Raw genomic sequence first — 24,114 nt, forward strand, 5'->3', positions numbered from 1 at the left:
CCAGTCCATCGCAGGGCACACTCACACACCATTCACTCTCACATGCACACCTATGGGCAATTTAGCAACTCCAAATAGCCTCAGCATGTTTGTGGACTGCGGGGGGAAACCGGAGTACCCGGAGGAAACCCCACGACGACATGGGGAGAACATGCAAACTCGGCACACATGTGACCCAGGCAGAGACTCCCAGAGGTGTGAGGCAACAGTGCTAACCACTGCACCACTATGCCGTCCCTGGTTATAAGGACTTTTTTGAGTGTAAATTTAAGAGGCAAATTTGAAAAAAGAAGGGGGAAATGCAGTAGTTTTACCCCTTAATTGGCCTTAATCTATTAATTAACTTTTCCCTTAATTTCCCATATAGCAATAAGTAAGGTAATTTTAAGGGGTAAAAAAATTAAAGGGGTTTGATTTCGTAGTGTTATAAGAACATAAGAACATAAGAACTATACAAACGAGAGGAGGCCATTCGGCCCATCAAGCTCGCTTGGGGAGAACTAAACTAATAGCTCAGAGTCGTTAAAATCTTATCTAGCTCTGATTTAAAGGAACCCAAGGATTCAGCTTGCACTACATTATCAGGAAGGCTATTCCATACTCTGACTACACGCTGCGTAAAGAAGTGCTTCCTTAAATCCAGCTTGAAATGTTCTCCCGCTAATTTCCACCTATGGCCACGAGTTTGTGTATTTAAACTAATGCTGAAGTAACTATTTGGTTGAACAGCATCCAAACCTGTTAGAATCTTATATACCTGGATCATGTCCCCCCTCAATCTCCTTTGCTTGAGACTGAACAGATTTAGCTCAAGTAACCGTTCCTCGTATGACATTCCTCTAAGACCAGGAATCATTTTTGTGGCCCTACGCTGCACCTTTTCTAAGGCCACAATGTCCTTTTTAAGATATGGTGACCAAACCTGCACACAATATTCTAGGTGAGGTCTCACCAAGGAATTGTATAATCTTAGCATTACCTCCCTTGACTTAAACTCCACACACCTGGAGATATACCCCAACATCCTATTGGCCTTTTTTATTGCTTCCCCACACTGGCGAGAATGGGACATGGAAGCATCAACATACACACCAAGGTCTTTCTCATGATCAGCTACCTTTATTTCAGTGACACCCATGAAATACCTGTACTTTATATTTCTGCTCCCTAGATGGAGTACCTTACATTTATCGACGTTAAATTTCATCTGCCAGGTATCGGCCCAGTCACTAATTAAATCAAGATCCCGCTGTAGCTGCTGAGCCACTAATTCAGTATCTGCTACACCACCCACCTTGGTGTCATCTGCAAATTTCACCAGTTTACTGTATATATTGGTATCCATATCATTTATGTAAATTAGGAACAATAGTGGTCCTAAAATCGAACCCTGCGGTACCCCACTATGAACGCAAGCCCACTGTGACATTGTGCCTCTTATAACTACTCGCTGTTTCCTATCTGTTAACCAGTTATCAATCCAGGTCGCTACGGTACCTAAAATACCAGTCGCTTTGAGTTTAAGTAGGAGCCTCTTGTGGGGGACAACATCAAAAGCCTTTTGGAAATCTAAGTAGATGACATCATAGGCCTTCTTATCATCAACTTCCTGAGTAGCTTCCTCAAAAAACTCCAACAGATTTGTTAAACAGGATCTACCTCTTCTAAATCCATGCTGGCTATCCCGCAAAATGTTATTGGAGTCCAGGTAATCTATCATTTTCTCTTTGATTATAGCCTCCATAACTTTACCAGTTATACAAGTTAGACTGATTGGCCTATAGTTAGACAAATTACTTCTATCCCCTTTTTTGAAAATAGGCGTTATGAAGGCGTGCTTCCAATCAGAAGGTACCACACCTTCAGATAAGGATTTTTGAAACAGTAAAGTTAAGGGTCGGCAAATAATATCCCTCATCTGTTTTAACACTATAGGTAAGATGCCATCAGGGCCCTGTGATTTATTTATTTTGAGCTTAGCTAGGCTTTGCAAAACATCTGCTTCAGTTATATATATATTAGCTATAGACAATGCTGGATAGGTAATAACTGGTAAATTACTAAGGTCCTCAACAGTTATATTTTACATTCACACATAGTGGCAACTGTGTATTGTTTATTTGCAGTACAAACAAGTTCATCGCTATACAACACGTGGCATTACTGTATTGTTTTGTTTTTGACTCTTACTCAGTCTTTTAATGTTAATTGTTTCTGAGGTTTGAACGAATTATTTGTATTTAGTCTTCATTATTTTAAATGGGGTTCGGGACGCGAACTGAGTAATCGAACGAATTAAGTTCGTGAACCGAGGTATAACTGTATTATTATCGTCATATTATTGTTGCTATTGATGATCTTATTTTTAATTCATGCATTTTCTAAAGAATTGAGTATTTCTGTCTTCGTCCTGTGATAGACACGTGAATTCTGATTCTTTTTATTGAGCCAGATCATCAGGCTCAACTCAGCAATAAGAGCCTGCTCTTTCTGTTACCAAAAGGCTGTCCATTTAGTATCACTTCTGGCTATTAATATTCAGCCAAATTTAACAATTGGGCCCATGATTGGTATGTATGTCCGTACATCACTTAAATTAGTCAAAGTGATTATACAAAACCTTTTAATTTCGATAATGATAGCTGATATTTCACGTTATGTTTGGTATAAAACATTAATGTAAAAACAAGAAACAGGATCGAACGTTTTATTTATATTCAACATTGTAAATTAGGGTGTCACAACAAACTAAACAAACTGCATCTGGTTTTGTGCATAAGTATACAGGTCACAGATCTCTAATGCTAATGTTATGTCCATGTTATGTAAGATAAAATATAATAAAACACGTAACTAAATTATCAGTGTCTGTCATTAGACGTGATTGATCGCACAGCACGCACATGAACACTATTCAGTTGGTGCTTTCATGGCTGAAACGTGTGGCGAAAAGATCATCCTATTGCTATGCTGTGTTGATAGAAAAGAGTGAAAGAAAAAACAGAATTAAAAAAATAATCGGCTCTCAGATAGGAGGCGGATCCCATGGTTCAGATGAAGAATCTGACTCGTTCATGAAGGACACATCACTATCTTGTAGAATGGAATTGTGTTTTTGTCGATTTTTTTATATTGTATGTATTTCTGTGGAGACCCGTCTCAGCTGAGCGACTACCACACTTGTTCATTTATTCTGTAGGAGCTGATTTTGGGGAGAGAACTTTCAGTTTTCCCTTCCAGATGTTCCTACCTGTCACGCCCGGCTCGTACGATCCTCGTGTGTGCCACGCCCCCCTGATTATCCACGTGTGCTTCCCCGATCGTACCCAGCTGCACCCTGTTATTTTGCTCTGTCTTGTCTATTTAGTCCACGTCTTGCCCGATCTTATTGTCCGTCATTCATGTCAGTCAATGTCTGATGTGTCCTGCTCTTCGTTTCCCCGATCCCTTTAATAAATCCCCGTTTTCACCGACTTTCGCCTGCCTTGCCTGCTTCCTGCCCGTCTGCCTGCCCTTGCGATCACCCGCTCTACCCGCGATCCGTGACACTACCTGTGTTATACTTTTGCCTATTTAAGTTTTGTTTTTTAATAAGGATTCTTCAAAATTATTTTCAATTTTCATTTGAATCTAGATTAGTTTTAGTTACGTCTGTGGCTTCATTAGTTTGTAATCGTTCTCATTTTAAAGACACATTTTAAAGACACGTCTTGGGTTATTCCCCGCCTTGCGGCCGTAGCTTCCGGGATAGGTTCTGGATCCCCGCGACCCTGCCTAGCACGAGCGGTTACAGAAAATGGATGGATGGATGAATATCCGTGGTCCCTCCCCTTTTGTTTGAAGCAGTTCAAGACAGAGCAATTAGATTCTAGCCAGATATAGCAGTTTTGCACCAGTATCATTTTTGATTTGGTCACCCAGAGGGTCTGCTGACAGACAGACAGCTAGCGCAAGTGCCGTGTTCAGGGGCTATCAGCTGTTCGCAGTCAGTACATGGGACAGTCATTCACAAAATGCATAATTTTAACCAGAACATGTAAGTGGAGCTCATCGCCCACGGAGCCGTACGCTCATTATCGCCCCCCTCTCAGGTCAATTATAATCCCGCTCCAAGAAAATCGCTCACTGAAAACAATCTGCATCATATTTTACATATCAAAATTTTTTGCATGTTCTCCCCATGTCGTCGTGGGGTTTCCTCCGGGTACTCCGGTTTCCCCCCAGAGTCCAAAAACATACTGAGGCTAATTGGAGTTGCTAAATTGCCCCTAGGTGTGCATGCGTGAGTGTGCCCTGTGATGGGATGGCCCCCCATCCTGGGTTGTTCCTTGCCTCGTGCCCATTGCTTCCGGGAGAGGTTCCGGACCCCCCGCGACCCCGTAGTAGGATAAGCGGTTTGGAAAATGGATGGATGGACATCTGAAATTAAAATTGTGACTAGTAAGAATTGGATTTTAGAAATCTGTAATGGGAATAAGAATTTAATTGTGTATATCTGAAATTGAAAGCCCAATAGACATGAAAGTGACATAATTTCTCCTGGGAAGAATGACGTTGTGGATATCTGAAATGCTCTTTTTGACTAGGAAGAATTAAATTACGGATATCTGCAATACATATCCAGTCTAGCGATTCAATGTTTAAACCGCCACTTATACTTTGTAAAGATATGTTAAATGGAACTGTGACTATGAGAAATAAAGTTTCACATATCTTGAAATACAATTTCTACTAGGAAGAATGTGAATATGGACGTCTGCAACTGCCATTCTGACTAGTAAGAATACAGTTTTGACTAGGAGAAAACCTATTGTGAATATCTAAAATGTAATTACGGATAGGAGCGTGACTTGATTAATGTTAAAACGGCTTGCCATAGTCCGTCGGGGTCACGCTCGAGGCTGAGATGATTCTAAGCGTCAACCATTTAGAACGCTTAGTCTAGTTTACGTAATTTTGTACGTTCGATTGGTTGTTTATTATTTATTTTTATACTACGGGACCGTTGAATGCTTTAATCTGATTGGCTGACGAACGTTCTGAGGTGTGCAATTATTTTCAGATAACCGCACGGCGAACGTAGTTCCAGGTAGCTCTCTTGACCACATTACAGTCCCATATCACTCCGCTTCGCGTCGTGGCCGCATTACCACCTCGGGTGTGCATTATTTTCTAATAATTCAACGGCCCGTCGTCAATTATTCCTTACTTAAAAAACGTAGTCCTGGAACTGTGACGTGAAAATCGTGCTACTATTAATACTGACCGCAACCAACCATTGTCTACATTTATGCACTGGCGATAATTGAGGGCGCTACTGAAAAAATTACCTGAGCTAACAAAAGTGAAAATTGATATCTACGACCAACTACTAGGTAAGGCAGTTTGCTAAGTAAACTATTAATCGAGCGGTTTATAGTGTCGCTAGAACTCTTTTAAAGGAACTCGCTCTGTTGCAAAGGCGCTATGTCAAAAAAATGGGAAGAATACTGTCCCGGGAGATGATCGCTTCTGGGTACAATTCTCTCCGGATTGACTTGACTGCTTGACAATATCGCCAAACACAGGATATTAGATCATTATACATTTAAAAATTCCCAGTTGACCGACGTGTAAGAGGAGGGCTCGGTGCTTGGAGCTGGCCCGCCAAAACGTGAAAGAGAAGGCGTTTACGCGTGCAAACGCCGCTATTCCCCCACCCCACCAAAAGTTAGTGCCAGGAATGGGTGTGCGCATTCCAGCGCTGGCAGCAAGCACCCTGTTTTCTAGGATGATCGTGTATAGGTGTTGAACAGCATGACAATAGGAACACCCCCTAATCCATATGGGTTTTTTTGTGCTTCTGTTGGTATATTTGGTTTTCTTTTAATTAGTATAGCATGAGAGTACACGTGAAATCCAAATTTTTATGAATTCTCTCATTTACAGTATCAAAGCACTGAAAATTTTCTCCCTTTACAGATGGCAGAGAAACAACAAGGGAGTCAGTGCGAGGCACCAAACGGGCGAGGAAAGCAGTACATCTGCGGAGGCTGTGCTGGGATGGTCAATATTATGATCACCTTCCCAGTATAGAAGATCCTCTTCCAACAGCAGCTGTTCGGTGTGAGCACCACCGAAGCCATCCGGCAGCTGCAGAGGGATGGAATGCGAACCCTCTACCGTGGCCTGCTTCCTCCGCTGCTCCAGAAAACCACTTCAATGGCCATCATGTTTGGGTTTTCTAATGACATGTCTCGGCTGCTGTCACGACCCGGCAGCAGCCCGGGGCTGTTGACCAGCAGTGTTGCGGCCATGTTGGCCGGCACTGCGGAGGCAAGTCTGGCCCCCTTTGAAAGGGTCCAGACTCTGCTCCAGGACCAGCGGCACCACGTCCGGTTTCAAAACACATTCCATGCCTTCTGGACGCTGGTGCGAGAACACGGCGTGAGTGAGCTATACCGTGGCACAGTGCCAATCTTGCTACGTAACGGGCTCAGCAATGCCCTTTTCCTTGGCCTCCGAGGGCCCATCAAAAGCAGCCTGCCTCAGGCAGAGACCCACGCTGGCCAGTTGGTCAGCGATTTTGTCTCTGGCGGCGTACTGGGTGCCACACTGGGTTTCCTCTATTACCCACTTAATGTGTTAAAGGCTCGCAAGCAGTCACAGGTGGGTGGAGCCTTCCAGTCGTCGTATGAGGTACTGCGCACCATCTGGAGCGAGCGAGGTGGCAAACTGAGCCACCTCTACAGAGGGGCTCATTTGAATTACTACCGCTCCCTGCTGTCCTGGGGCATCACTAATGCCACCTACGAATTTCTGAGCAAGGTCATATAAACCGACCTGGAACCTCTACCACCCCCTGCTCAGAATTCAGGATTGGGGCTCCGCGCATGAATAGTAAGTGAAAGCCGTAGTAATAAATTGTTTGTTGGCACTTATCTCTTGTCTATCTCATTAAATCAGTTACACACACAGTACTTTCCAACCTCTATCTGTGGATATGTCATTACAGTGTTTGTGCTTATCTACTGAATAGCACTGGTATTGATAACAATGGCTGAGATCATCTAAAGAGGGAAATATTTTGGGTAATTAGTCTAAAACACTGGAAAATTTTTGTCAAATTAGTAGTGGTGCAACGGACCACTGTTGATCCGTGATCCGAACCGATCCCTCTCCACGGTTCGGCATTTGATCCATGGTTCAAGTCCCTGTCTCACCTAGACCTTTGCCTACGCCTGAGGACATACAGTGATCTCACTACTGAGATTGTGAGCAGTCTTGGCACTGAAGACTGTGAAGATGAAGAAAATAAATATTTTGAAATTATATATTTTTTATTTTTAATGATAATGTTTTTGTTGAAAGTTATTGCCACATTTTAATGTCTATGAAATATTTTTATTATTTTAATTATTTATGAAAAATAATTGTTTTAATCAATAAAGTAACTTTCCCTGCAGGGTCAAGATGCAGCACCAACAGGAGCAGACACATCTCCTCAAAAGAAGTCGGCAATGGCGGAGCTTTTTGGCGAGACCTTGGCACTGAAGGACATGGGCAGCAAGGTTTTTGCTGACACCATGAAAGAGGAGGTGGCATCCTGAGGCAGCAGGTGGCATTCCAGTCGATGGTGATCCACTGACGTGGTGGAAAAGCAACGAATGTAAATACCCTCACCTTGCCATAATGGCAAGATGCCATCTTGCTGTGCCTGGCCCTTCAGTGCCTAGCGAGAGGGCGTTCTCAACAGCAGGGGACGTAGTCACAGCAAAGAGGTCTACACTCTCCCCAGAAAATGTAGACATCCTCATCTTTTTGAAAAAAAAAATTGAAGTTATAAGCTCAGGTCTGCTTTGCTTTCTTTAGTTTTTATTTAATTCTCCATGTTCAAAGTAAGAAGCAATGATACTTTAAATTGCATGTTAAGTTGTTTTTGATTGTGTCCACATTAAAGGAAATAAGTATCATGCTCTATATTGCACCTTCATTTGTTTTTATATTTTTAGGCGTAGATTGAGTCTTGAGTTGAATGTTTTTTAATGGGCAAAAAATACTTAAACGGAGAGTTAAATTTGTCTCATCTTTTTTCTTTTTTTGCTGATCCGAAAATTGATCCGATCCGAACCATGAGTTTTTTGATCCGTTGCACCACTACAAATTAATGTTGGTTTTAGCATTACTTTGGTCGTTAGCTATTTATGTGGAAAATGTTTTGAAAAAGTATGCAATTAATCTGTGACTAACTTTTAAACATGGAGAAGTACTGTCTCATTTCAAAATATTGTTGCTGATGTAATCAATCCAAACGTAACATCACTTCTCGAAATTCCTGTTGCTGGCTATGTTTAGCACCCGAGTAAACGGGATACAATAACCCAGTATTTCATTTGGTTACCAAAAACTGAGGGGCTTTAGTATTCAGCACAGGTTGCAGTGGGACCCCTGAAGAGAAGTGTAAAAGGAGAACGAAGGTATAATTGAGACAGCATTTTTGCCAAAGCGGGAAATGTATGAAGCTTTACAAAACTTGAAGGTTTGAAAAAGAAAACTATAATTTTAATAGCCAATACAGTACCGTTATACTGAACACATTTAGCAAAACAGACTAATAATAGGAGCTTCTCTTGTTACCTCAGAATGTGCAGAACTATCCTTAGAACATAACCCAAATTTTTCCAAGTCATTGTAATCATAATAGCAGTCGTTAAATGAATAGAAGGTTTTATACCTCTCTAAATATGTTTTCGTTCAAAATGAACAGATTATAGCCTATCCAAAACCCACAAACATTTCAATAAATATATACATCTTCATGGGCGTTGCAAGTGGGGGGATGTGGGTGTTACAACACCCGCACTTTTGCAGAAACGCGATTCCATCCCCTGCCCACATTTGTCACATTAAAACAATACTAAAATACGTAATAATACGGGTGCAAGAGCGAACTGAACCGATGCCCCGATCTGGGAGAAAAAAATACGTGCGCAGACTTAGACTACACACATCGGTCCTTCAAACAAACTAACCGACCTTTCAGCCAATCACAGCAAATGTATCAGTTGGCGTCAGTGACGAGGGAACAGGAGCTGCTCCTCTTCAAAGTGAGTAAGTTCTGTAAGCATTAGATGTCCCAAAATCATTTATCAAACAAACTAACTCTTATTTATTAAACTTTATTTGGAAAAATAAACCCCATTACTTGAATAAAAAGATTTTATGTAATTCGTTTACTCAAGATGGCTTGGGTTTACTTGACTCATCCAATGTAATACTAAAGGTGAACTGGATTAAACAGTATGTCGAAAATAAAAATAAGCTATGGTACTTAATTCCAAATCTACTTTTTGAAAAAGTTGGTGGCATTGAATTCCTCCTAAATTGTAATTTTACTGTGAACAAACTTCCAAGCCAATCATCTAACTTGAATCCATCCATCCATTTTCCAAACCACTTGTCCTACTGGGTTGCGGGGGATCCGGAGCCTATCCTGGAAGCAATGGGCACGAGGCAGGGAACAACCCAGGATGGGGGGCCAGCCCATCGCAGGGCACACTCACACACCATTCACTCTCACATGCATTCCTACGGGCAATTTAGCAAGTCCAATTAGCCTCAGCATGTCTTTCAACTGTGGGGGGAAACCAGAGTACCTGGAGGAAACCCCTCGACGACATGGGGAGAACATGCAAACTCCGCACACATGTGATCCAAGTGGAGACTCGAACCTGAGTTCCAGAGGTGTGAGGCAACAGTCAGGCGTGCAGGCAAACAGGGTTTATTAATTAGGAACGAGCAACACAGCACATAACGTCAATGACCTAAGAAAGCATACTCAAACGTGGACTGAAATACACAGGACAAGCCGGAAATAACATCAAACACTTGGGAACAATCAGGGATTAAGACGAGGGTAATGAGGGGGCGTGGCACACAGGAAGATCGCACGAGCAGGTCCTGACAGCAACGAAATATCTGATCTTTGCTACTTTTGTGGTATCCGCACGGAAACCGTTCCACGCTTGTTTTGTGATTGTTTACCTCTCAAATATTTTTGGATCGAGACAGAACATCTGTTTGAAACACTGTCTGGTTGTAAGATTTTTTTAGATAGGAAAGATATTCTGTTCTATTATGGGAAAACAACATAAATAGTAATTATGTTTTTATCTTAAATCTGTTTGTTTTATATGGTAAATTTTATGTTCACAAATGCAAATGGACCCCAAAGAAGCCTAATATATGATAATTTAAATTGGAATTCAAAATTTATTTTAACACTTTGCATGGACAAAAAAAACTAAAAGCTGTAAAAACTATCATATACAAACAAATTAATTTTGTTATACCGCGTTTTCATAACATTACATTATGTCAAAGTGCTTTACAACATCCCCACCCAAATCCCCCAGTGAGTAAGCCATAGGCGACAATGGCAAGGAAAAACTCCCTAGAAGGAAGAAACCTTGGGAGGGACCAGACTCAAAGTGGGAGCCCATCCTCCACGGGTTGGCAGGGATAGTCAATCAAATAGGAGAGATGGTTAAGTGCCAAGTCACATTGTCCAAATCATAAGATGAGACACAACCGGGGAGCAGGAAGGTGATGACAAGCCGGTGCCGACTCTCCTTCCAATCGCCAGGCAACCAGACATAAGGCAGAGGGTCATACATGGAAGATGGTACAGGCAGAACGGTGAGCTGGATGCAAGGATGTCATGCGTAGAGGGGACGTCATATATAACAGGTGTGCTGAATATTTCGATAGATTGAGGTCTCCAGGCAGCAACACCCCAGGAGGGTTAGGGCAAATGAAATGTGCAATTAAATCAATTTATATAATGCCTTGAAGAATCTTTTGTAAATGAGAAAGGATATGTACCCCTCTCTTTAAAATGCAATTTGTATCTGTTATGCATTTTGCATTATGTTTGTATATTGTTAATGTCACGCCCAGCTCGTCCGATCCTCGTGTGTGCCACGCCCCCTCATCATCCACGTGTGCTTCCCCGATTGTGCCCAGCTGTTGCTGTTATTTTCGGCTTGTCTTTGGTATACCAGTCCACGTCTTGCCCTGTCTGATGTCAGTCATTGTTGTTGTTGGAATGTGCGTCTTGCTACCCCCGGCTAGTCCCAATAAACCCTCGTTTGCCCTCATTTCGCCTATCTGCCTCGTCCTTTGCCACCTCCAGCCAGCCCGTTCTCCCGGGAACCTGACAGATAATAATAATAATAATAATAAAAGGTTATCATTATGGGCAAAAAAGTGAGTGTCATGACCTGCGAGTCCAGTCCTCTTGTGTGCCACGCCCCCTCATTACCCACGTGTGCTTTCCCGTGTGCTGTTTCCCAGCTGTTTCCCAGCTGTTTCCTGTGATTTCCGCTTGTTTTGTGTATATCAGTCCACGTCTTCCTCTGTTGCCCAGATCCGTCATAGATGTTTTGTACTGCATTGCTCCGTGTCATTCCCGGGCCCTTTAATAAACCCCCGTGTCTGGATTCTCGCCTGCCTGCCTGCCTGCCCGCCCGCCCGCCCGCCCGACGGACAGCGATCATAACAGTGAGCAAGTTGGCAACGTACTGTCCTGTTGGATTTGGGAAGAATCGTTTTGAGGTAGAACAAAGTGATATCTGATACTGCATCACGCTAAATTAGTAAAGTATAATTCACAACGTCTGTCACAACATCGTAACGTCAGTATTTTCTACATGATATATGCTAGACGAGGTTAATTATCCCCGTGAGCGCTTGCTAGCCAATGGCATTGCACTTAACGTTATAGCAACCAGCTAGGGGGTAACTTTACCGTATACGTTAGGCAAGTACCTCCGTGTTTTTCTTTTTTCCCCAGTCTGCAGCATCATATGTTCCTATCATAGAGCTGTGTCTCGAAGCAATCATTCTCTTTTTGTCATGCAATATTAGGATGCACAAAAGGAAAAGGCAGGGGAAGATAGACTTCTGTTTCAAGCAAAATCAAGTGAGTGGAGTTCAGATGACAGCTTCCTACCACTGGCTTGCAATGTACTGAGGCAAGCTAGGCTATTTTAACTTGCCCAGTGTTGTATGGCATTTATGTTTCTACAGTGTTATGCATTCATGTTATGTTGGGGATCATTCAGCTATTTTTACTGGGCAGTTAGTCAACTCTGTAGAGTCCCCATGCAGTCTAACTTATGGCTTACTGCTATGTGCTTTTTTTAGGAGAGGCAGTGGCAGCAGACCTCTACTTCAGTGAGACAGGATGTTGCACAGATGAGCAATCAAATAGGTTTGAAATATCCCACAGTAATTTGTCTGGTTGTGATCGAGGCATGTTGGAAGGAGAGAGTATGGCTAAGTGAGGGAGGTGAGAAATTCAGGGAGTGATAGAATTCCACAATTTAAATGTTTTAATTAGGAGGATGTATGTGAGAGATGAAGAGGAGGAAGGAGGAGAAGGCAGACAAGAGGAAGGAGAGGTCCAGTATGAGAACAGTGATGAAAGGGAGAGTGCAGATAATCCTGCTGCAGTAATTATTACCCAAGAGTTCAATAAACCCAACCAACCAGACCTAAATTCATTGTCAGGCAGTTACTACCTTAGGTGTTGGTGGCTTAATGGTTAGGGAAGCGCACTTGTAATTGAAAGATTGCAGGTTTGAATCTCTGACCAACAAGGCACCACTGAGGGACCCTGAGCAAGGTACCGCCCCCAAGCACTGCTCCCCAGGTGCTGAATTAGCTGCCCCCTGCTATGTCACATTGTCACATATGGGTTAAATGCAGAGGACACATTTCATTGTTGTGGTGTGTCAACAATGACCATTGATCACTTAATTCTTAAGTTTACTCTTACTTTCTGAACAAAGTGGTACAAATGATTTCCATGGCTCCATGTTAATCCTGGTGTGGAAGGGATACTGTGCTGTTACTGTAGTAAAGCTTTTAATTCAGAGACATCACCACTTGCAAAGTATTCAGAACCAGCATTTATTTTCACTGGTTTTAAAAATTCGGGAAAAGCCCTTAAGTGATTTCAGATAACACGAAAAATCAGAATGCCAGGAATTTTACCTGACTACCTCCTGCTTTTTTTTCCCCACTGCAAAATATGTCTGTGTATAGCTGTATTTTATATGCAAAAATTAATATGCATAGTATGTTGTATAATATATCATCTTTGTCATTATTATTTTTTACATTTATCACCATTTTCTTAGTTCATTATTGTTATAACCTTTTCATCGCCATTTAAGCTGCTGAGATACAAACGGGTACCAATATATGCTGCACTGTGACCGCTGTGAATGAATGAGCGTCTTATGGGGATGCTCGCGCAATGCAGACGCATATGGGGCTGTTCTAGCAAAAATCGCCTGAGTTGTGACTGAATGGCGGCATCATCGGCAAAGAGTAGCTCCCAAATAAGTTGCTCTAGGGTTTTGGTGTGGGCCTGTAGGCGCCGCAAGTTGAATAAGCTGCCGTCGGCGCAGTATCGCATATAGATGCCATCTTCATTTCCGAGGCCTTCTGTGGCCCGCTGTAGCATCATGCTGAAGATGATGGTGAAGAGAGTTGGCGCGAGGACACAGCCTTGCTTCACTCCGTTGAGGATCGGGAAGGGCTCTGAGAGGTCGTTGTTGTTTCTGACCTGGCTACGCTGATCCTCATGCAACTGCATGATCATGTTAAGGAACTTTGGGGGACAGCCTAGTCGTTCCATTATCTGCCATAGGCCTTTCCTGCTCACGGTGTCAAATGCCGTAGTCAGATCGACAAAGGTGATGTACAGTCCCTTGTTCTGTTCACTGCATTTTTCCTGTAGTTGATGGAGCACGAAGACCATGTCTGTGGTACCTCTGTTGGCTCTGAAGCCGCACTGGCTCTCAGGGAGGTGGTATTCTGCAACAGCAGGTATCAGCCTGTTGAGAAGGACTCTTCCTAGGATTTTACCTGCAATGGAAAGGAAGGTTATCCCCCTGTAGTTGGAGCAGTCAGACTTTTCTCCTTTATGCTTGTAAAAGGGGATGATGACTGTATCTCGAAGGTCATGTGGTAATTTTCCATGTTCCCAACAGCATACTAAGAGTTCATGAAATTTGGAGTGCAGTGTTGTATCTCCGTGCTTCCAAATTTCTGGCGGGATGCCATTGACGCCTGCAGCCTTGTCACTCTTCAGTTGATCTATGGCTTTGATGACCTCTTGGAGGGTTGGCGCCAAATCCAGCTTTTCTTTCAAAGGCTGTTGCTGGATCCGCTGGATCACAGGGTCGTCGACAATGCGATCGGCGCTGAACAGAGTTTGGAAATGTTCCGCCCAGCGGTTCATGATGGACACCTTGTCCGTGAGGAGTGTCTGGCCATCAGTGCTGCGCAAAGGACTCACTACTTGGTGGGAGGGGCCGTAGAGTGCCTTTAGAGCTGCATAGAAGCCCCTGTACTCACCAGTGTTGGCGCAAAGCTGAGTTTTCTTGGCAAGGTTGCTCCACCATTCGTTCTGGATGACTCGCAGCTTGAGCTGGAGGTCGCTACAAGTGGAGCGGAAGGCTGCCTTCTCTGCAGGGCAGGATGGTTGTGCAAGGTATGCCTGGTGGGCAGCTCTCTTCTGCGGACTTCCTGGTCATTTTCATCAAACCAGTCTCTTTGCAGAGAATCCTAAGACCTCTTCAGAGGACTGCAGGATGGTGGTTTTCAGTCTCGCCCAGAGCGTTTCAGGACAGGAATCCGTGATGCAGTCTGGGGCTTCTAACTTCAACTGGAGGTTGGATTGGAGGTCAGCTCTTACTGCAGCTGACTTTAGGCTGCCAATCTGTAGTTTCTTTTTCAGAGGACCTCCTCGTTTAGGCTTGGGCTTTGAAGTGAAGGTTGAGCTTGCATCGGCCAAGGCGGTGGTTTGTATGACACTCCGCACTGGGCATCTCTCGGGTGTGCAAGACGTCTCCATGGTCACGCTGCCGCACTAGGACATATTCTATGAGGTGCCAATGTTTAGACCAAGGATGCATCCATGTTGTGTTGTGCCTGTCCTTCTGCTGAAAAATCGTGTTGGTGAGAACTCTAGCAGGAGATGCCCGTTGTCGTTGCAGTTTCCAACGCCATGCATCCCGAGAACACCTTTCCAGGCTCCTGCATCTCGACCCACTCTGGCGTTGACAAGGTTGCTATCCTTGGTGACTTCGTCTGCAGGGGTGCTCCGTACTAGGTTGCGTAGTTCTGTATAGAACTTGTCTTTGCCTGCAGGATCCGCCTGAAGAGTCGAGGAATACACGCTGAAGAGGATGACGTATTGCTTCCTTCTCAGTATGGCAATATGGCAAAACCATAATCATCATTAAGGAAAAATGTGTAAACAGTGTAAAAAGCCAAAATTACAGTTTAAACCAGTAAATTCAACACTGTATATATGCTGAATTACCATGACAATTATGCTATGAAACCTATTCTTTCAGCAACATTTACATCATTAGCACTGGATTCAGTTTTCCGAACAACAATAGTGAAAAACTCTCATTGTTGACACACCATAGCACACAACTTAACCTGGATGTGACATAGCAGACAACAGGCATTATATAACACTCCGGGAGGAGCGTGCGAGGATGAAATCTTGCTCTGCATATCTGTTGTACCTCACTCTCAGCTCTCACCTTCTCTCAGCCGTGATACCCCCCCCCCCCACCACACACACCGACTTTGTGTCAGGAATAGGTCTGTGCATTCCAGCGCTGGCTGCAAGGAAACTGCTAAACAGAAAGCTTCTTTTCTAGGATGATTAGGCTTATTTTAAATATTACAGCCAGCCCAAATTCTTATGAATTCCTTCCTTTACAGTGTCTGTAAATTTGCCTCCCTGGAGTCAAGTAAGATGGCAGAGAATCAGGCAAGGGAGTCCTGAGCGTGAGGCACCAACTGGGCATGGAACTACATCTGCGCTGGGTGCGCCGACATCGCAGACATTATGATCACCTTCCCGATAAAAGAGGTTGAGTTCCGGTAGCAGCTGTTCGGAGGGTGCATGACCGAGACCATCCAGCAGCTGCAGAGGAAAGGCATACGGACCCTGTACCATGGCCTGCTGCCCCGGCTGCTGCAGAAGACCACCTGAGCAACCATCATTTTTGGCTTTTATTATTATAATTATTATTATTACTGTGGGATATTCCCCATGGCTATTTCCTATGTTGGGCTTAAGACCAACATATCAGTACAGGTTTATAAATGCGATTTCCTCACTCTGGCTTGTTTCATTTTGTTGCTTTTTGTAGTTTATTGTATGTGTTTGGCTGTAAAGGTAATTTTTGTAGACTTTTGTGTACTGCATGTGGGGTGACACCTGAGCAGGGACAATCAATGGGGTCAATGACCACTGTATCCATTTTCCAGAGGTGATGTGTTTCATGTGCCAGTTCTGTGAGTTTGCATATTTCATCTGCTTGTAGCTTTTGTAGGTTGTGCGTGTCTAGTATGGCAATGTCTATAATCTACGTGGTTCTGTTCGGTTTGTCAAACAGTGTGATGTCAGCTCTGTTGTGGTGGACGGTTCTCTCTCTTAAACTGTACTATGACAGAACATTCTAAGTGATGCCTTCTCCAGCCTTGTGTTACGTGCATATTTGTAATATGGTCTGTCTGTGTCTTAGTTCACGTTGCACTGATTTTTCTTGGTGTAGGATGATGGCAGCCTGATTGTGTCTGTGTGTATAGTCTGTCTGTGTCAGTAGTTTTGCATTCAGAGCTGATGTGCTGTATCATCTATTGTGAATAATGACAGTATTTACAGGTGGTGCCTGTAATGCTTCTGTCCTTGAGTATGTATTCTGTAGTTTCTGTCACTGAAGAGATCCGCATCAATAAGCCAGCTGTTCAACGCACATTTATCGACCTGAGTTCAGAGGAGTTTCTGCCAAGGAGTCCCGCTTCCTGGATTCTCAATGATAATGGAAAACCACACTTTTTACACAAATAAAAATAATTCAAGTACACAGGTTTGGTCACAATCTACAGGGGTCACGTTTCCCAAAAAATCACTTTGAAGAATTATCTCAAGCTGCCTGAAGAGCTCGTGTGGTTTAATAGCTCATCGTGTCCATAGCGGCAAGGGAGAGTTAAAAAAAAACAAAACAAAAAAAACAGGCAGCATTCGCACAGACAAAACCCACTAAGGGGACTTTGTTCAGGAAAGTATAGAAGGGAGTAGGTCCTTACATGGGAGTTCGGACTCACGACAAGTAACAAAATCAGGACTGGGGAACACAGGACCGTGGGACACGTATAAACACTGCTAACAAGGAGTACATAAGGGGGAAATGTGGGCCATAACAATAAACTCACAAGTGGGGAGAAACAGCTGGGACAGATGCCAACGAAAGGACACTGGGTGGCCAGCAGTGACATCTGCTGGCCAAACAGGACAGGGATGACAGAGACATCGTAACAGCTATTGAATGAGACATACAATGTTTAAAACCTGAACGGAAAAGTTAGTAGTTAACTGGGAAGGTTATATTTAATCTACTTCACTTAGAAAGTATTCTTTTAGTGCCATTTTTCCATCTAGCAAGTGGTAAATGGAAATGGACTGCATTTATATTGCGCTTTTCTACTCTTACGAGTACTCAAAGCGCTTTACATTTTATGCCTCACATTCACCCATTCACACACCGGTGGCGGAGGCTGCTATGCAAGGCGCCAACCTGCTCGACGGGAGCAACTTGGGGTTCAGTGTCTTGCTCAAGGACACTTTGATGGGGTCAGGAGGAACCAAGGCTCAAATCTGCAACCGTCCAGTTGCCGAACGATAGCACTACCTCCTGCGCCATCATCTTCCCCAAAGTGCTCCTCATATGCATAACTTTTGCAATATTCTGTGTAAACAGAAAATAATTAATTTTTATAAATACAACATCTGACACAAAATTGTCAGAGTGCAAAATTCTCAGGATGCAGCAGTTGATTGCATGATCCAGTCTATTTTTTACTTTCATTTTCATTCAGCAATGAAACTATGATTTTCATCTTTTAAATTATTCTCTGATTTTTCATGAAAATGCATTATTATGTAGTAAATGTTCATTCATAAAACATGTATCCTTTGAAGATCATCACCATTTTCTTAGATTTCTTTCTTAAATTTTTACTGCACATTTGATTTTGCAAAATAACACTGACTTCCAGCTTTAGACAGATGACAAAATGATTAGTGTAAATGATTAAGAACAGATGCTTTTTTGACTACAACCAATCATAATTAGGTGCCGATAAGAATTTTTAATGGAAAATTACAGTTAAGTATACAGTGTGCTATGAACAGTGTAATATATATAAAGCAGTAACAAATTCAAACATGACGAAATTGAAAATGAGCACATATTTGACTTCAGCCACATGAAAAGGTTACGCCGCTGTTGTTGCTCAAGCATTCCTCTCAGGCACCATTGGAAAAGCCCAGAAATATGAAACTGAAGCATCAATATTCTACATACAGTAGTTTTAAATTCAGTGTTGACAGAGACATATCAAACAGCATGAAACAGAAAAAAAGCTATAAAATGTAAGAATTATGTTGAGTCACATACCTTATGGATAGCCGATGTGTTGGGCAGATTTTGGGAGAAGACTGGTCCAGCATTGAAACTTGACCCCATTGGAGCAATGATACTGTCAGGCTCGCGGGTGATCAGACGGGCTGGCGGGCAGGAAGGATCAGGCAGGCAGGCGAAAGTCGGGGAAAACTGGGATTTATTAAAGGGTAGAGGGCTAAGGGAATCACGGGACATTGCACAGACACTAACATCAATGACGGACTACAAGGCAGGGCAAGACGTGAACTAAATACACAGAAGACATGGCGAAATAATAAGGTACAGCTGGGTACGATTGGCGAAGCACACGTGGATAATCAGGGGGGCGTGGCACACACGAGGATCGTACGAGCCGGGCATGACAGATACCAGTTGCTTTTGGATTTGCCTCCTTAAGCTCCCTTTCTGTAAGAGCAAACCTTTGAGGTGGAATTACACGGTGGACATGGTCTGCCATCTGCCAAGAACTAATAACCTTTGAATCACAAAGGAAGTCCATGAGATGGGAGAATGACTGTTTGATGACGTGCATACGGTACCATCTGGGTGCGATTTTCTGACCTCACTGTGATGTGGCAGTGACTGCACTGGATATGGACCAAATACTCCTTCCTCTTTGGCTAATTGTGCCCTTTCAAGTTTCATGGGTGCTTCTTGATATTTAGCCCTTTGGGATACCCTCTCTTCATAGGTAGTGTTTCCAGCTAGAATGCTCTCTGGATTCTGACAGCACTGCAATCATCCCACATCTTGGATTGCACTCAGTGGTTGGGAACAGCTCCTCTTGAGATCGCAAAGGATGTGCTATTCCCAAAAACCTCCGATTTCCAGGGAAGACTGTTTTCCCAAGGCACCTGCATTTGAATCCTTGTAATTTGTACCAAGGACATGCCCTTAGGGCTAACCCCATTGGTCCAACGCAATGTAGTACTTTGCATCTGCCCATGAAATCTGTGATGAACTGTACTATTGCCACATGTACAGGAAAATATTCATGATGGAAGTCATCATATGTAAGTCTGCCATTTGAGGAGTGAAGCTCTTGCACTAGCACTTCCATATATGGGTCCAGGCTTGGAGGCTCTTTTTCCCCTCTCCTCCTATTACCCCACACAGCATCAGATGTCCCATTTCATTTCACATACACGTAGGCAAATTGAAAATCTTCATGTACATGGGCCAGATGCTACACTCTTTCCCAATGGTTTTGCAAGGATTCACTCCATCAGTTGCAAAACCAATTGCAATTCTTCTCTGGTCACCCTGAAACATTCCCCCAGGAGAAATCCACCTCCGCCACTCACATGTCTTTTGTATATCTACAATTACTTTAGGTTCTTCTAAACTGTGTGACTGTAGACGTTCAGCCATTTTCAGGCTTGAATACAACCTAACTAGACGAGGGATTAGATAGCTGAATGTTTTTGTTGGTAAATTCTGATCGTTCAGTCATTTACTGCCACAAGCTGGACACTGTGCAAGGCATTTATCTTCATCCCTGAAGTAAACATAGTCACCCTTTGGGCAGACATGCTAGACAGAGAGGGGTATGAGGAGGGGATTAATGACTGAAATCATTTCACTATATGAGGGTATCTTATTATCCACTGGCAACAAGAATGATTGCTCTGTGGCCAAAACTGAATTGAGTGCAGCCTTTGACATTCCAGGGTGCTCTACGAATTTCTTGAGGTGGCGACATACAGCTTGGAGGACAGTGACACTGGATCCTTTATAAATGAGTGTTTTGTATGACCAGTGAGATGTTATAAGACTACAGTCATGTGATAGGGTCACCTGGAAACTTTCATTTGAGGTGGAGATCTGGGAGAACTCTTCTGAGGTAAACTCCATTTATGTAAAATTATTGAAATTGAAATTACATTCCATAATTTAGCCTCTAAAATATTGTGCAATCGCCAGCCCAATTGATACTTTTGCAATCTTAATCCTCTCAGGATCAGTACAGTAAGTGCAAACATATTTTATGTGTTTACAGACATGTAAGACTGCTGAAAAAAGATGGGAGAACAGTGGCCTTTGGAGGTAAAATGTGTTTTTACATTTTCCCAGTCCTGCTGCATGATTCACTGTACTGCAGTGTCAGGTTTTCCATTGCCCAGCACACCTAATTTGACTAATAAACTTGATGATGTTACAATGATCAGTGTGTTGGCCAGTGAAACTGACAATGTGCTGAATTTTGGGAAATTTAGAAATTTATTATAAACACAGTATATTAATCTGCACAATGTAGCAAAACAGTCTGAAACTTAACTGAGATACAGGGGTTATACACTGATGAGCCATAACATGTGAAGTGAATAACATTGATTATTTGGTTACAATGGCATCTGGCTGTGGGGGGGTATATTAGGCAGCAGGTGAATGCTTTGTTCTTGAAGCTGATGTGTTGGAAGCAGAAAAAATGAGCAAGTGTAAGGATTGGCGTGACTTTGACATTGGCCATTTTGTGGTGGCTAGAGAGCTGGATCATAACGTCTCCTAAACCCCAGCTCTTGTGAGATGGTCCTAATTCCAAAATATTAACTGTGGACTGGAAATAATGGAAGCTATTGCTTGTGTGGAGTGAATTGAACTTAATTTTGAACAATGTTTCAAATTGCTACATACCTGAAATGTTTGCGGTGTCTTGTAGAAAGAACAGAAGCACTTGAGGTTTCCCTCCAGGACATCACACCTCCATTTAAGCACCTTTACAAAGCAAGTAATTTCCTTGAAATATCACCAAAATATCTTTTTTTCTGAACAGCTCTAAGACTGGGTTTCCGTGGGACATTATAAGGATTAGAAGTAATTAAACCAGTTTGGTCTTACATAACATTAAAATGGTTTAATTGACAAACAAGGCCTTAAATGGCTTTAAAAAGCATTAAATTTTATTGTCATGTGCATTAAACATTTAATATACACACAGGACTAGTTGGCTAAATTCTGCAACCTGTGATCGGCTGGTTTGTGATGCATTTATAATGCTTGTGGGTATCACTGTGCTCTCAGAATGGAGTCACAAATATACCAGTGTAACATATATGGTGTTAAGGGGGAATTTGCTTCTGGATTAATTAGTGACATTTGCAAATGTTTTGTGTTGATTCTTCAGCTTCATATACAGATTCGCAGATTCATCATTACCACAGAAGGGGAAGTAAAGTCTGTGCTATTTAAAAGCCAGACATGTTAAATTACTGCATGACACATTAACCTGTCCACAATGCATGTTGTATGAGCATCATGATTATTAAGAATATATACTGTATTTCAAAAGAACCTGTGGGATAAAACTGAGGATTATTAACACACACCTTGCTTATACCTCTATACCAGTGATTCCCAACCGGGGGTACGCGTACCCCTAGTGGTACGCGAGCACATTACAGGGGGTACGTGGAAAAAATTTTTATATTTAATTTCCCTGATGATGGGTAAATATTATCAGCCATTCCATTAGCTGTGCCCTGGTATAGAAAGAAAATCTATCTGGGATGTGTTGCTTAATGAATAACAAACCCAGCTTTTATCAATGAAAAGAGCAAAAAAAGACATAAACTATTGAATCATCAACACATTTGACAAAGGGGGTACTTGTGGTATGAGAAAATCTCTCAGGGGGTACACAATTCAAAAAAGGTTGGGAAACACTGCTCTATACCACTGTGAGTCCAAATCACAAGTCCTCACCCAGCATTTACTGACACAGGTTAATGTAAAGAAACATCAGCTGGTGTCGGGGAGCACATTTTAACATGGCCACGATTCCATTTTTAGTAAATACCTTATATCCATCCATCCATCCATCATCATCAGGTCGCGGGGGCAGCAGCCTCAGCAGGGAGACCCAGACTTCCCTCTCCCCGGCCACTTCATCCAGCTCCTCTGGGGGGATCCCGAGGCGTTCCCAGGCCAGCCGAGAGACATAGTCTCTCCAGCGTGTCCTGGGTCTTCCCCGGGGTCTCCTCCCAGTGGGACATGCCCGGAATACCTCCCCAGGGAGGCGTCCCGGAGGCATCCTGATCAGATGCCCGAGCCACCTCATCTGGCTCCTCTCGATGCGGAGGAGCAGCGGCTCTACTCTGAGTACCCTCCCGAATGACTGAGCTCCTCACCCTATCTCTAAGGGAGAGCCCAGCCACCCTGCGGAGGAAACTCATTTCGGTCGCTTGTACCCGCGATCTCGTTCTTTCGGTAACTACCCATAGCTCATGACCATAGGTGAGGGTAGGAACGTAGATCGACTGGTAAATCGAGAGCTTTGCCTTTTGGCTCAGCTCTCTCTTCACCATGACAGACCGATGCAGCGCCCGCATGACTGCCGACGCCGCACCGATCCGCCTGTCGATCTCCCGCTCCATCGTTCCCCCACTCGTGAACAAGATCCCGAGATACTTAAACTCCTCCACTTGGGGGAGGACCCCATCCCCAACCCGGAGAGAGCATTCTACCCTTTTCCGGCTGAGAACCATGGTCTCGGATTTGGAGGTGCTGATTCTCATCCCAGCCGCTTCACACTCGGCTGCGAACTGCTCCAGTGAGAGCTGAAGGTCACGGTTCGATGAGGCCAACAGAACCACATCATCCGCAAAAAGCAGAGACATAATCCTGAGGTCACCGAACCGGACGCCCTCAACGCCCCAGCTGCGCCTAGAAATTCTGTCCATAAAAACTATGAACAGAATCGGTGACAAAGGGCAGCCCTGACGGAGTCCAACCCTCACCGGAAACGAGTCCGACTTATTGCCGCCCATGCGGACCAAACTCTGGCACCGGTCATACAGGGACCGAACCGCCCTTAAAAGGGAGCCCGGTACCCCATACTCCCGGAGCACTCCCCACAGGACCCCCCGAGGGACACGGTCGAATGCCTTCTCCAAGTCCACAAAACACATGTAGACTGGTCGGGCAAACTCCCATGAACCCTCCAGAACCCTGCTGAGAGTATAGAGCTGGTCCACTGTTCCACGGCCAGGGCGAAAACCACACTGCTCCTCCTGAATCCGAGGTTCGACAATCCGGCGGACCCCTTGCCAGGGAGGCTGAGGAGTGTGATCCCCCTGTAGTTGGAGCACACCCTCCGGTCCCCCTTCTTAAAGAGGGGGACCACCACCCCGGTCTGCCAATCCAGAGGCACTGCCACCGATGTCCACGCGATGCCGCAGATGCGTGTCAACCAGGACAGCCTCGCGGCATCCAGAGCCTTGAGGAACTCTGGGCGAATCTCGTCCACCCCTGGGGCCCGGCCACCGAGGAGCTTTTTGACCACCTCAGCGACCTCCACCCCCGAGTCCACCCCCAAGTCCCCACACTCTGCTTCCATATCGGAAGGCGTGTCGGTGGGATTGAGGAGATCTTCGAAGTACTCCCTCCACCGACCCTAAACGTCCCGAGCTGAGGTCAGCAGCGCACCATCCCCACCATAAATAGTGTTGATGCTGCACCGCTTTCCCGCCCGGAGCCGCCGGATGGTGGACCAGAATCTCCTCGAAGCCGTCCGGAAGTCGTTCTCCATGGCCTCACCAAACTCCTCCCACACCCGAGTTTTTGCCTCAGC

General features: G+C 43.9%; 1 protein-coding gene and 1 pseudogene across 2 annotated transcripts in view; both read left to right on the plus strand.

The window, feature by feature from the left end:
• Window positions 1–2,563: 2,563 nt before the first annotated feature.
• Window positions 2,564–7,681, plus strand: LOC125717143 (mitochondrial nicotinamide adenine dinucleotide transporter SLC25A51-like; annotated as a pseudogene).
• LOC125716966 (mitochondrial nicotinamide adenine dinucleotide transporter SLC25A51-like) overlaps window positions 5,298–24,114 on the plus strand; it is a 28,043-nt gene continuing 9,226 nt past the window's right edge. Inside the window, exon 1 of one of the 2 annotated variants that reach the window (XM_048989857.1) lies at window positions 5,298–5,375. The gene's annotated coding sequence lies outside the window, so the exon portion shown is untranslated. The remainder of the gene's footprint in view (window positions 5,376–24,114) is intronic. The other variant, XM_048989859.1, reaches the window with a different exon arrangement.

Source organism: Brienomyrus brachyistius, chromosome 21 (assembly GCF_023856365.1).
Source record: "Brienomyrus brachyistius isolate T26 chromosome 21, BBRACH_0.4, whole genome shotgun sequence".
Classification (NCBI taxonomy): domain Eukaryota; kingdom Metazoa; phylum Chordata; class Actinopteri; order Osteoglossiformes; family Mormyridae; genus Brienomyrus; species Brienomyrus brachyistius.